The sequence below is a fragment of the Dendrobates tinctorius genome, unplaced genomic scaffold (assembly GCF_039654945.1).
Source record: "Dendrobates tinctorius isolate UK_male_01 unplaced genomic scaffold, ASM3965494v1 ptg000251l, whole genome shotgun sequence".
NCBI lineage: Eukaryota > Metazoa > Chordata > Amphibia > Anura > Dendrobatidae > Dendrobates > Dendrobates tinctorius.
In genome coordinates this window covers 13,973,351-13,986,726 of record NW_027361918.1, presented here as the reverse complement: position 1 = coordinate 13,986,726, position 13,376 = coordinate 13,973,351, and the positions used below count along the sequence as shown (strand labels likewise).

Sequence of the window (13,376 nt, the reverse complement as noted above, 5' to 3'; positions counted from 1 at the left end):
TTCTATACCAGGAAAGATCTTTGAACAAATTATTAAACAACATGTATGTCAATACCTGGATAAGAATGAAGTGATTAAACAGAGTCAGCATGGGTTTGTAACTAATAAGTCATGCCAGACTAACTTAATTTCCTTCTATGATGGTATCACTGATTGGGTGGATCAAGGAAATGCTGTAGATATAGTATATCTTGACTTCAGCAAAGCATTTGACAAAGTCTCTCATACAATCCTTATTGAAAAAATGACTAAGTATGGAATGGACAAGGCAACTGTTAGGTGGATTCATAACTGGCTTAGTGATCGGACCCAAAGAGTGGTCGTAAATGGCTGCACATCCAGTTGGAAGAATGTCTCAAGTGGGGTTCCACAGGGCTCTGTCCTGGGCCCTGTATTGTTCAACATCTTTATCAACGATTTAGATGAAGGAATTGAGGGTAAACTGATTAAATTTGCTGATGACACAAAGCTAGGAGGGATAGCTAATACTAGAGAAGAGAGAGAGAGGATTCAAAAAGATTTAAATAAACTGGAGAAGTGGGCAGCAACTAACAGAATGGTTTTTAACAGGGAGAAATGCAAAGTACTACATCTGGGCAATAAAAATGAAAAAAGCATATACAGAATGGGAGGAATAGGGCTAAGTGACAGCACATGTGAAAAAGACTTGGGTATACTAATAGATCGCAGACTGAATATGAGTCAACAGTGTGATGCAGCAGCAAAAAAGGCAAATGCAATTCTAGGATGTATTAACAGAAGCATACAGTCTAGATCACGTGAAGTCATTATTTCCCTCTACTCCTCTTTGGTCAGACCTCATCTGGAATATTGTGTCCAGTTTTGGGCACCACATTTTAAAAAAGACATCAACAAACTGGAGCAAGTTCAGAAAAGAGCGACCAGAATGGTGACTGGTCTGCAAACCCTGTCTTATGAGGAAAGGTTGCAGGATTTGGGAATGTTTAGTTTGCAAAAGAGAAGACTGAGAGGAGACTTAATAGCTGTCTACAAATATCTAAAGGGATGTCACATTGTAGAAGGATCAACTTTATTCTCATTTGCACAAGGAAAGACTAGAAGCAATGGGATGAAACTGAATGGGAAGAGACACAGATTAGATATTAGAAAAAACTTTTTGACAGTTAGAGTGATCAATGAGTGGAACAGGCTGCCACGAGAAGTGGTGAGTTCTCCTTCAATGGAAGTCTTCACACAGAGGCTGGACAGACATCTGACTGGGATGATTTAGCGAATCCTGCTTTGAGCAGGGGGTTGTACCAGATGGCCCAGGAGGTCCCTTCCAACTCTACGATTCTATGATTCTATGATTCTATGATTCTATGTAGCATGCATGTAGTATATATGTAGTATGTATGTAGCATGTAGTATGTATGTAGCATGCATGTAGTATATATGTAGTATGTATGTATGTAGCATGTAGTATGTATGTAGCATGCATGTAGTATGTATGTAGCATGCATGTAGTATGTATGTGGTATGTATGTAGCATGTAGCATGCATGTAGTATGTATGTAGTATGTATGTGGTATGTATGTAGCATGTAGCATGCATGTAGTATGTATGTAGTATATATGTGGTATGTATGTAGCATGTAGTATGTATGTAGCATGTAGTATGTATGTAGCATGCATGTAGTATATATGTAGTATGTATGTATGTAGCATGTAGTATGTATGTATGTAGCATGTAGTATGTATGTAGCATGCATGTAGTATGTATGTGGTATGTATGTAGCATGTAGCATGCATGTAGTGTGTATGTAGTATGTATGTAGTATGTATGTGGTATGTATGTAGCATGTAGCATGCATGTAGTGTGTATGTAGTATGTATGTAGTATATATGTGGTATGTATGTAGCATGTAGTATGTATGTAGCATGCAGTATGTATGTAGCATGCATGTAGTATATATGTAGTATGTATGTAGCATATATGTAGTATGTATGTAGCATGTAGTATGTATGTAGCATGCAGTATGTATGTAGCATGCATGTAGTATATATGTAGTATGTATGTAGTATATATGTAGTATGAATGTAGCATGTATGTAGTATGTAGTATGAATGTAGCATGTATGTAGCATGTATTTTTTTTTTTTTTTTTTTACATTCAACACATTAGCCGGATGATGGGACTACTACTGTCCCATAATTGGCTAATGTGTCAATCATTGTCATGGTAGCAGGCATCGCCCGATGGGACTTGTAGTCCCATCAGACGATGCCTGCACAGACCCCCGAAGCCTGCACAGACCCCCTGGCAGGCCGGCATAGCCCCCCGAAAGGCCCGTACAGACCCCAGAGAGGCTGTACAAGGCAAAAACAGGGTTTTTCTTATTCCGATACCGGAAGTCCCATAGACTTGAATGGGACTTCCGGTATCGGAATCGGCGATACCGATACTTTTTTTAAAGGTCGGCCGATCCATTCCGATCCGATACTTTGAAGTATCGGACGGTATCGCTCAACTCTAGTTATCACGTTCGCCTAACACGCGAAAGGTCCCCAGTTCGAAACTGGGCAGAAACACGCTGTTACCCTTTGGTATCCAAGCTTTTGACTTTGAGTTCTTGATCTTGATTGCTTGTTGTCACCACAGTAAGCGCTTGCATCCGGTTTCTGTAGTGTAGCGGTTATCACGTTCGCCTCACACGCGAAAGGTCCCCAGTTCGAAACTGGGCAGAAACACAGCTTTTTCTCTTGGAAAACGATCTTTTTGACTTTCAGTGCTTGTTCTTTATTGCTTGCCATGACCACAGCATTTTTTGTTTGTTTGCATCGGTTGGTTTCTGTAGTGTAGCGGTTATCACGTTCGCTTTACACGCGAAAGGTCCTCAGTTCGAAACTGGGAACAAACACAGCGTTCCTCTTGCAAACTAGCGCTTTTGACAATGAGTGCTTGATCTTTAATGCTTGCCATGACCACAGTAAACGTTCTTGTCTGGTTACTGTAGTGTATTGATTGTTCTGTTTGCCATCCTCCTGAAAGTTCCCTGTTTTGATCCCGGGCAGAAACATGTGGCTTTTCTTTATTTTGATCACAAACGTATATTGTTGGCTTAATTAGCATTAGTTAGCATATTCTATTGCTGGTTTAATGAGCATTACTTTTACCAATGTGATTATTTCTACCCGTTTTTGCTTTTGGCAAGCATGTGTGTTTTTGACAGTGTCTAAGTGTTCCTAATTCAAGTAACACCTGATAGGATCAAGGTGCTGTCGGGAACCCTCAGATTACTCTTTCATCTGAAGGACCGATGTTCTTAGGTGTGAAGCACCATATGTCTCTAATCAATTGCTCCGTCGATAAGGATAACACAGACACGGGCTGTATAATACCACTCGGGATGCCTGCCAAGACACCTCTGGCTTATCAGTTAGGCTTCCGTCTTTTATAGTAAAGAATTTAAATATTTACAGACATGCGCAGTACAAATGATTTCACAACTTGTTTTCTACAAAGAAAGTCACTTAGGCGAAAAAGCAGAGGTATTTGACCTTGGTTCACAAGGGAGACGTCTGAGACATCTCCTCGAAGAACAGATAAGGTTTTAAACAAGAGAATGCAACATAGACAGAACTCAATTTAACTCCTTCAGTTCCTATAATTCCCCCCTTTGACATCTTCATTTTCCACAATCTGGAACACTGGATCCTGCAACAACAGCGGATAGTGGCTCGTTCACCAGGTACTATCCCAGGCCGACGGGTTGCCCAAGGGAGACAGGTCTTCTACCTTCTCCATCCCCCAGATACTGAAGCCACGTCCATCATTGCAAGAGTACGCTCCTTCATGCCAGAAATGAGATGTCAATCTAGGACTCAAAGGAATAATAGTTAAATTCTTGTTGTTTACAGTCAAACTTCCTTATCTATTTCTACATCTTTTCTTGCATACAGAGATACACCAAAAAACAAGTTTCAATAGCACATATATTACGAAGATACAAACAACAATACGTAATAGACTTAGTATAATCCCAGTTATCCAGCCTCCAATACCCTTAAACCAATTAGCTGGATTAAGAAAGGAGAATGTATCTGACCACCAACTATCCTTAGTACGATCATTGTCTTTATCGTACTGATCTCTAAGTTTTTGATCATCCTCTATTTTCAATTTTAACTTTATAATTCTGTTGGGATCTATATAATGACAGCAAGCTGGTCCGATGACTTGACACATACCTCCTTGCGCTGCAGTTAAATAATCTAATACTATGGTATGCTGATTAGTGGCTATGATGAGCTGATTTTGGACAGCAACGGTGGTGTTCAATATATCCAATATATCCCATATTTGGTCATCTAAGTAATCTGTAGCCCTGACTAATTTATCCCACATTTGAGTAATCATAGGATAAATAAAAATAGAACTGACAATTTTATTAGCCACACTCATCTGCACTATATGTGGTCTCCCAGAGAGGCGAGGTGTATTGTCAGTGGCTCTTTTGTACAACGTGTGTTTAGGTATGCTCTGAGTATTCAACTGGTCATTCGGAATAACAAAGGTAGCTGGAGTCAAACGACCCAGAGTACAAGCACCTTTTACCCCTACTGGCAACCATTTATATGCATTGTCTCCACATATCCAGTACATGTCACTAGGTAGGTCCCATAGGGCTGAATGTTGTAATACCAGTCTATGAACTAAATCTATGAACGCAGATACATTCTGAAGCATACACCAATTTGGAAGTTGTCCTAAAGGGCTACAATACCCTACATCGGGATTTCCACAGGTGGGAGTTCCTTTCTCATATCCAGATGACTCATTGCAAGGTATATTACCTGAAATATTAAAACAAGTTTCATTATTGCCCTGGGGAAATAAATTGGAATACTCCCAGGACGTGTTATGCAACCTTCTTTCTAGCAGTATTGGTTTGAAGGGATCAGTAGAGTGGGAAGTTACATTAAAACTAACTTGTAGGCCATACATTGGAATTTGCCCCAGGTAGGTTAATCGAGTTCTATTCCTGGGTACCCAAGCCCCCCCTTTATATGCCAGATATTGAAGGTATGTATTACTTCCTGAAAGATTACCCTGCCACCAAGGGTATCCTACCCATCCCACAATAGGTATTCCAACAGTTGTGTTCCATAACTTCACATTATTTGTGGCATTATTAGCAAGTGTATCAGAACAACTGGTCCAGGCAAATAATTCCTCGGGTGGCATAGGAATAACAAGGAACGGAATACTAGTGGCCGATACTGGTGAATGTGTGCAGATCCAGCAATCTGCTGGAGGCTGAGTGTCATTTGACCAATCATTCAGTAATTTTTCATGATGTTGTATAAACTTATTATTCAAGGACATTGGAGCATTTAGACTGTCCCACGCAGCTACCATTATTACAGATAATGCAACAAAACTAAACCAAAACATTATGCACTCTTATGCTTTGTTAACTCCTGTGGCTAGTTTGCAATGCGATGCGTGGATCCAGGTTGGTCGTCCTTCCAACTTAACAGAAGTAGGCGTTGTTAGGAGTACTTGGTAAGGTCCTTGATATCGGGGTTCAAGGGTCTTTCTGGAGTGTTTCTTGACATATACGTAATCACCAGGTTGCAGACAGTGAGTTCCTTCCACACTATCTGGATCTGGAATGGAAGAGAAAACTAGAGAATGCATTTGAGTTAAATGCTTTTGCAACTGGATTACATAACTTGTCAAATTATCCACATTGAGTGTTAAGACCTGTGGGTAGTACAACCCTGTGTTCGGTGGTCTTCCAAACAGTATCTCGAAGGGTGACAGTTTAGTTTTCCCCGTGGGTGTGTACCCTACTGAGAATAATGCTAATGGGAGACACTCTGGCCATGGTTTATGGGTTTGTTCCATGGTTTTCTGTATTTTCAATTTTAGTGTCCCGTTCATTCTCTCTACCTTCCCTGAACTCTGTGGGTGGTAGGGTGTATGAAATGCTTGTTCTACACCTATCATTTGCATTACATTTTGCATTACCTCAGCAGTAAAGTGTGTACCTCTGTCTGATTCAATTGTTTCAGGGACACCGAATCGTGGTACTAGTTCCATCACCAGTTTCTTTGCAGTGGCTCGAGCTGTAGCCGTTTTCACCGGGTAGGCCTCTGGCCATCCAGAGAAGAGATCTACACATACTAGGATATTTGCATACACTCCTACCTTGGTAGCTGTATGTCGTCAATCTGCCGTCTCTGAAACGGGTAGAGAGGCCTAGGTGTCGCTTTCTTAGGGACTTTTACTGTTTTACCTGGGTTGTGCTGTGCACAGATGAGGCATGATTGTACAAGTTTCGCGGCTGCGCAACTGAAGCCAGGAGCGATCCAGAAGGCATCTACCATGGCACACATGTGACTTTTTGAGGTGTGATTGGGGCCATGTGCTGCTTGCGCCATGATTGGGAACAGGGACTTTGGTGGGCACATTTTATCCTTATTCTCCCATACTCCATTTGAGTTCAGCTCAGCTCCCAGTCTCCCCCGGTGTACCTTCTCTGTTTGGGCAGCCTTTTGCTGGAGGGATTTCAGGACATCTAGACCCAATGTGGCTGGAATACGCTGACTCCCCGCCACCGTCCACTGCTCTCTCTAGGCCGCCTTGTGCTATTTTAGCAGCCTCGTTCGCCCTTCTATTGCCCTCTACCTCCACGGAGTCACCTTTGTGTGTGCTTTTACCTTGACAATGCCAACCTGGACTGGTAACATCAATGCCTCTATCAATTGTTTCACCAGCTCTGCATTTTTAATGGGCTTCGAATCTGTGAAAATATTAGCGACTTTACCTGCAGCGGCTCTACACGCCTCAGTGAGTGCCTTCAACTCTGCCTCCTGCGCCGACATGTGAGGAGAGAGTGGTTCCGCTCGGATTACCTCATGTGAGGATACTACTGCATATCCAGTGTAGAATCGTCCATCCTGGTGGTATCTGGGGCCATCTACAAAAAAGAAACTCAAAGTCTGCATTAGGAACAGGTTTTTCATGAATGTGTGCAAACCCAACTGTCTCCTGACTCATCAGTTCTATGCAGACATGTTCATGCGTCATGTCAAAGTATCCTTCCTCACTTGCCAATACGGTCACCAATTCCCCCTTTTCTGAATCCACAGGCAGGAGGGTGGCTGGATTCAGAACGTTACATCTTTTGAGGGTGACATACTCAGGAATTAGTAGAGCACACTCAAGTCGGAGCTGTCTGGCCATAGACAGATGTTTTGGTTGAACTTGTAGGAGTATGGCATGGATGTCATGTGGGGAATAGATTGTCAAAAGAAACGTCAGTGTCATCTCACATGCCTTCCCTATTACGTCTCCACTTTTTTCCTTGTGCTCCAGCATACATGACAGGTCGTTTTATTGTCCTTGTTTGCTCAATTTCTTTAGCTACCTTAAGGAGGTCTTTCAGATCTACATATCTCCATTCAGGTCTGGCTGTCTGTACTGCGTCTCGTAAGTCTTTGTTCATACCGTCAATGAATGCATTCACCAGTATTCTAACATCAAGTGGGTTTATGCAAATGTACCCCATGTCTGCCCATTTCAGCTGTAACCGTCCAAGGTATATCTCTACTCTCTCTCATCTTTGCTGTGTCACATTAGTCAGGAGTACAGACTGCTCTGATTGTTCCACTGCAGCCCATTGTCTTAGTGACTCACAGTACGTCTCCCCAGATCGTGCAGATTTATCATCCATGCCCCAAGCCTGATTCTTTGTCACATCTGTGTGTCTGTAAAACGGGAATGGTTGGTCTTCAGGGTCAGGCAGCTGCTTCAGCAAAGCTAGCTGGTCAGAGGGGCTCCAGGGATAATACACCTGTATCTTTCTTATTCTAGTCACACTTCTAGGTCCTGATGGGGTTGGTCGTCTGATATCTACTGTCAGCTTACTCCTCAAGGGCCAATGTCCCCACTACCCACTATCCACACTATTATGTCAGCTTCTTATGATCTTGTCTGGATAGGATTTAGTGCAATTCTCTTAGGTCAGTAGCACAGGTCACACAAGTAGCTATTCAGTCTGGGTTTGTCTGAGTCTGACCACAGTGTTTACAAGTCCATCTGTTTTGTCTGGGTCTCTGGTTACACTTTGTCAATCAAACATTCATAATACACCTTCCACACTGCTGCACATTCTCAAGCATCATTTATTCACTTGCTATTTTCTTCCCTTGTCTGTGCCTTTTTGTACATCCAAACATTCACACTCTGGTATTTTTGCCTTTTTCAATATTTGTCCCACTTGTTTTACTGCTTCCTTCCTTCTCTGTCTCTTGTAATTTGACACAATTTGCTATACAAATCAATCACACAACTAGAAGCAGGTTCAAACACATTAATGACCAAGCAATCACTTACAATTCCCTTCTAAATTAGGCACCATATCTTACTTTTAACTTCCAATCTTCAATTAAGTACTGTTGCTTTAAAATGCACAAATCTTTCAGCGTGTACCTTACGGATAGAATTACAGAGAATTTTGAGCACAGCTCACACTCAGCAGAGATAAGAGCGAAGGGAGAAGAAAAACTGCGCAGCTCCATCCTTCCCCCCTCCCGTCAGAATGCAGCGTCGTCCTTCACAGAATTCTGTAGTTCTTTAGACTTATCAAAATCAATTTCTACAAAGAAACTCAAAATCACGGGATTTCACTGTAAGGGCAGATAACTGTATAATGAGATTAACCATGCCTTGCCCTTTTTCTGGCCAAATGCATTCAGGAAACTTTACAATGTAATGCCACATATAACACGAACTATATCATTACTCAATTCATTCAGTCTCAGATGTAGATTTGAATTATCTATAACGCATCTGTCCGGGATTCCACCACAACTAGAAAGGTCACAAATCTCTTGACACAAAAATGATGTGTGATGATTCATTCATACGTGCTCATTCACTGATTTTTTTTTTTTTTTTTTTTTTTTTTACTCAATTACTCATCTCTCATCTTATTCAGAGGTTCTCATAGACATATATACAAGGATTCACACAGCCTGCCTATCTTGCACTTTGGATTTGATTAATACTTTTTCCAGGTTCTTTGCTGCACTACTTCTATATCTATCCTCAATTATATCACATAACCGGTCTCCTTCTTCAGGTGTCTTTCCCTGACTGTTCCCCATTTTATCTTTTATTCTTATCCTGTTTCTCTTGTTGTCTTCCTGTTAGTCCCCTGCCTTAGGTGGTGTATTGGGTAAGCTCAAGACTAGGCTCTACTATACCTCGTTACCTTCTTCCTAAGGTGCTAACAGGCTAAATGGAGTGTCTGTTCCTCGGTGTACTACGTGTTTCGTGTACTTATATGCTATGTAGCATCCGAACAGAAATACTCCCACAACACACAGGATTGTAAACAAAGTGTCCATCTATCGGGGTTCTTCAGTCATATCCTGTCACAGGCTCATTTCGTGGTCCTGTGCTCATTCTATCACACTCTTATCTGTCACAAGGTTTATTCGTAAAGGGTGTTGATTTAAGCTTAGGCGGTGACCTCCCCGAAAGGACGCTGTCACATGACCCAGTTAGGCAATATCACCACTCTTTGAACGAATACCTACTGTGCAGCTTATTTGTCTACTTTTCACAGTCCTTCAAATCAAGGCAGTCACTCAACAACCTCCTCTATTTCTAGTGCGGAATCATCTATTGTGAAAAACTTGTCCGTCCGGGCTGCGCAGTATGAACTGTTCACCCAGCCTTATATTCCGTAATGTCAGACCTCTCCCATTTTGATTTGCATCAGCTCTTTTTCTAAAAATAGCTGTGCACAGACAGAACCTACAGTAACCTCTCATTCGAGCAGAAATTACATATGCGTGTCACACCCGATTTCCTCAGAGTTCTTATATGGACCTGATTTTACGGCCCCCTCCTCTACTAGATTCCCCTTTATACGGACCTTAGTTATAATGATAGATTATAAAGAGCAGAGAAGAGAAAAATTGATCTCTTACCTGGCCAGGTGTTTAGGTCTGCTGTTCACAATTTCATCAGTAACTGGAGTGGTCTGTAGATCGGGTAGTCTTGGAGAGGTGCCTATATCAGGTCCCTGTTTCGGGCGCCAGGAAACTGTCGGGATACCTCAGATTACTCTTTCATCTGAAGGACCGATGTTCTTAGGTGTGAAGCACCATATGTCTCTAATCAATTGCTCCGTCGAGAAGGATAACACAGACACGGGCTGTTTAATACCACTCGGGATGCCTGCCAAGACGCCTCTGGCTTATCAGTTAGGCTTCCATCTTTTATAGTAAAGAATTTAAACATTTACAGACATGCGCAGTACAAATGATTTCACAACTTGTTTTCTACAAAGAAAGTCACTTAGGCAAAAAAGCAGAGGTATTTGACCTTGGTTCACAAGGGAGATGTCTGAGACATCTCCTCGAAGAACAGATAAGGTTTTAAACAAGAGAATGCAACATAGACAGAACTCAATTTAACTCCTTCAGTTCCTATCAGTGCGAAAGCAGGCATCCAGGTGCTTTTTCTTTTTGGCTTTTGGACAAAGGCATGAGAATGTTTTGTGGAGCATGGTTTTGTTTCCCTGTTTGTTCTTTTTCTCCAATAGCCTGACAAATGAAAGGTCCCCAGTTGGAAACTGGGCAGAAACACAGCTTTTTCTCTTGGAAAATGATCTTTTTGACTTTCAGTGCTTGTTCTTTATTGCTTGCCATGACCACAGCATCTTTTGTTTGTTTGAATCGGTTGGTTTCTGTAGTGTAGCGGTTAACACGTTTGCTGTACACGTGAAAGATCCTCAGTTCGAAACTGGGCAGAAACACAGCGTTCCTCTTGCAAACTAGCGCTTTTGACAATGAGTGCTTGATCTTTAATGCTTGCCATGACCACAGTAAACGCTCTTGTCTGGTTACTGTAGTGTAGTGATTGTACTGTTTGCCATCCTCCTGAAAGTTCCCTGTTTTGATCCCGGGCAGAAACATGTGGCTTTTCTTTATTTTGATCACAAACGTATATATTGTTGGCTTAATTAGCCTTAGTTAGCATATTCTATTGCTGGTTTAATGAGCATTACTTTTACCAATGTGATTATTTCTACCCGTTTTTGCTTTTGGCAAGCATGTGTGTTTTTGACAGTGTCTAAGTGTTCCTAATTCAAGTAACACCTGATAGGATCAAGGTGCGAAAGCAGGCATCTAGGTGCTTTTTCTTTTTGGCTTTTGGACAAAGGCATGAGAATGTTTTGTGGAGCATGGTTTTGTTTCCCTGTTTGTTCTTTTTCTCCAATAGCCTGACAAATGAAAGGTTCCTGTGTTGCAAAATGCACTTTGTCCTGTCTTCAGACATAGAGGAAGACCTCTTGACTTTGGCTGGTTGTTTTTTTCTTTTTCAAGTTCATTTCAGCATGTTTAAACATCTTTAGCTTTGCATGGAGTTTCTGAAGTGTAGTGGTTGTCACGTTCACCTCACACGCTAACGGTCCCCAGTTCGAAACTGGATAGAAGCATGACATTAGGCATTGATTTTAAAGCTTTTGACGTTGAGTCTTTGTTCTCGATGGCTCATCATGACCACAGTAACCTTCAGCAGCTGGTTTCTGTAGTGTAGTGGTTATCACGGTCGCCTAACACGCGAAAGGTCCCCAGTTCGAAACTAGGCAGAAACACTCTGTTACCCTTTGGTATCCAAGCTTTTGACTTTCAGTTCTTGATCTCGATTGCTTGTTGTCACCACAGTAAACACTTGCATCCGGTTTCTGTAGTGTAGCGGTTATCACATTCGCCTCACACGAGAAAGGTCCCCAGTTCGAAACTGGGCAGAAACACAGCTTTTTCTCTTTTAAAACGATCTTTTTGACTTTCAGTGCTTGTTCTTTATTGCTTGCCATGACCTCAGCATTTTTGTTTGTTTGAATCGGTTGGTTTCTGTAGTGTAGCGGTTATCACGTTCGCTTTACACGCGAAAGGTCCTCAGTTCGAAACTGGGCAGAAACACAGCGTTTCTCTTGCAGACTAGCGCTTTTGACAATGAGTGCTTGATCTTTAATGCTTTTCATGACCACAGTAAACGCTCTTGTCTGGTTACTGTAGTGTAGTGATTGTCCTGTTTGCCATCCTCCTGAAAGTTCCCTGTTTTGATCCCGGGCAGAAACATGTGGCTTTTCTTTATTTTGATCACAAACGTATATTGTTGGCTTAATTAGCCTTAGTTAGCATATTCTATTGCTGGTTTAATGAGCATTACTTTTACCAATGTGATTATTTCTACCTGTTTTTGCTTTTGGCAAGCATGTGTGTTTTTGACAGTGTCTAAGGTGTTCCTAATTCAAGTAACACCTGATAGGATCAAGGTGCGAAAGCAGGCATCCAGGTGCTTTTTCTTTTTGGCTTTTGGACAAAGGCATGAGAATGTTTTGTGGAGCATGGTTTTGTTTCCCTGTTTGTTCTTTTTCTCCAATAGCCTGACAAATGAAAGGTTCCTGTGTTGCAAAATGCACTTTGTCCTGTCTTCAGACATAGAGGAAGACCTCTTGACTTTGGCTGGCTGTTTTTTTCTTTTTCAAGTTCATTTCAGCATGTTTAAACATCTTTAGCTTTGCATGGAGTTTCTGAAGTGTAGTGGTTGTCACGTTCACCTCACACGCGAACGGTCCCCAGTTCGAAACTGGATAGAAGCATGACATTAGGCGTTGAAATTAAAGCTTTTGACGTTGAGTCTTTGTTCTCGATGGCTCGTCATGACCACAGTAACCTTCCGCAGCCAGTTTCTGTAGTGTAGTGGTTATCACTAGAGTTGAGTGACTTTTGGTTTTTTAGGGTCGCGTTTCGTTTCGTGAAACCCGACTTTTCCAAAAGTCGGGTCGCGCAAGATCGTCCGATTAAAGGGAAAAGTCGGGGTCGTCCCGAAACACGAAACCCAATGTAAGTCAATGGGGAATAAAAGTCGGCAGTGAGAGGAGGACAGGAAACACACCAACAGTGCCCATTTGAATGCCAAAAACATCAATTCTTCTTACTTAAGCTTGTCAACCTTAATTAACTTCATAATATAAGTTACGCACTGAAAAATGGGTGTTATTTGGCTAAAGTTGTGGGGGGGGAGGGCTGGCTGCAGGTTTTCATGTGCCCTGGGCGAAAGAGCGCCCCTTTAACACATACCACAACTCATCATGCTCCGATACGGCAGATAAATAGCGGTATAGTACAATTAAAAATACCTCACTTTTTACATCTCATGACGAGGCCCATCTATTTCTCCATACAGAATCATTGGTCCCATATAATGTTTGAAACAGTATATGATGAGCTCCACATAATGCTACAGTATATGTTGGTCCCCATGGATGAAGCTCCACTGTCTTATGGGCCCAAATAATGCTCCAAACATAATGGGCCCCA

General features: G+C 41.8%; 1 long non-coding RNA gene and 2 other non-coding genes across 3 annotated transcripts in view; all 3 read left to right on the top strand.

The window, feature by feature from the left end:
• Positions 1 to 13,376, top strand: part of LOC141065393 (uncharacterized) — a 250,650-nt gene that overhangs the window by 17,930 nt on the left and 219,344 nt on the right. The window lies entirely within an intron of this gene.
• Positions 2,639 to 2,711, top strand: TRNAV-CAC (transfer RNA valine (anticodon CAC)). The gene has a single exon. It is a non-coding gene; the product is annotated as a tRNA-Val (tRNA).
• Positions 11,900 to 11,972, top strand: TRNAV-UAC (transfer RNA valine (anticodon UAC)). The gene has a single exon. It is a non-coding gene; the product is annotated as a tRNA-Val (tRNA).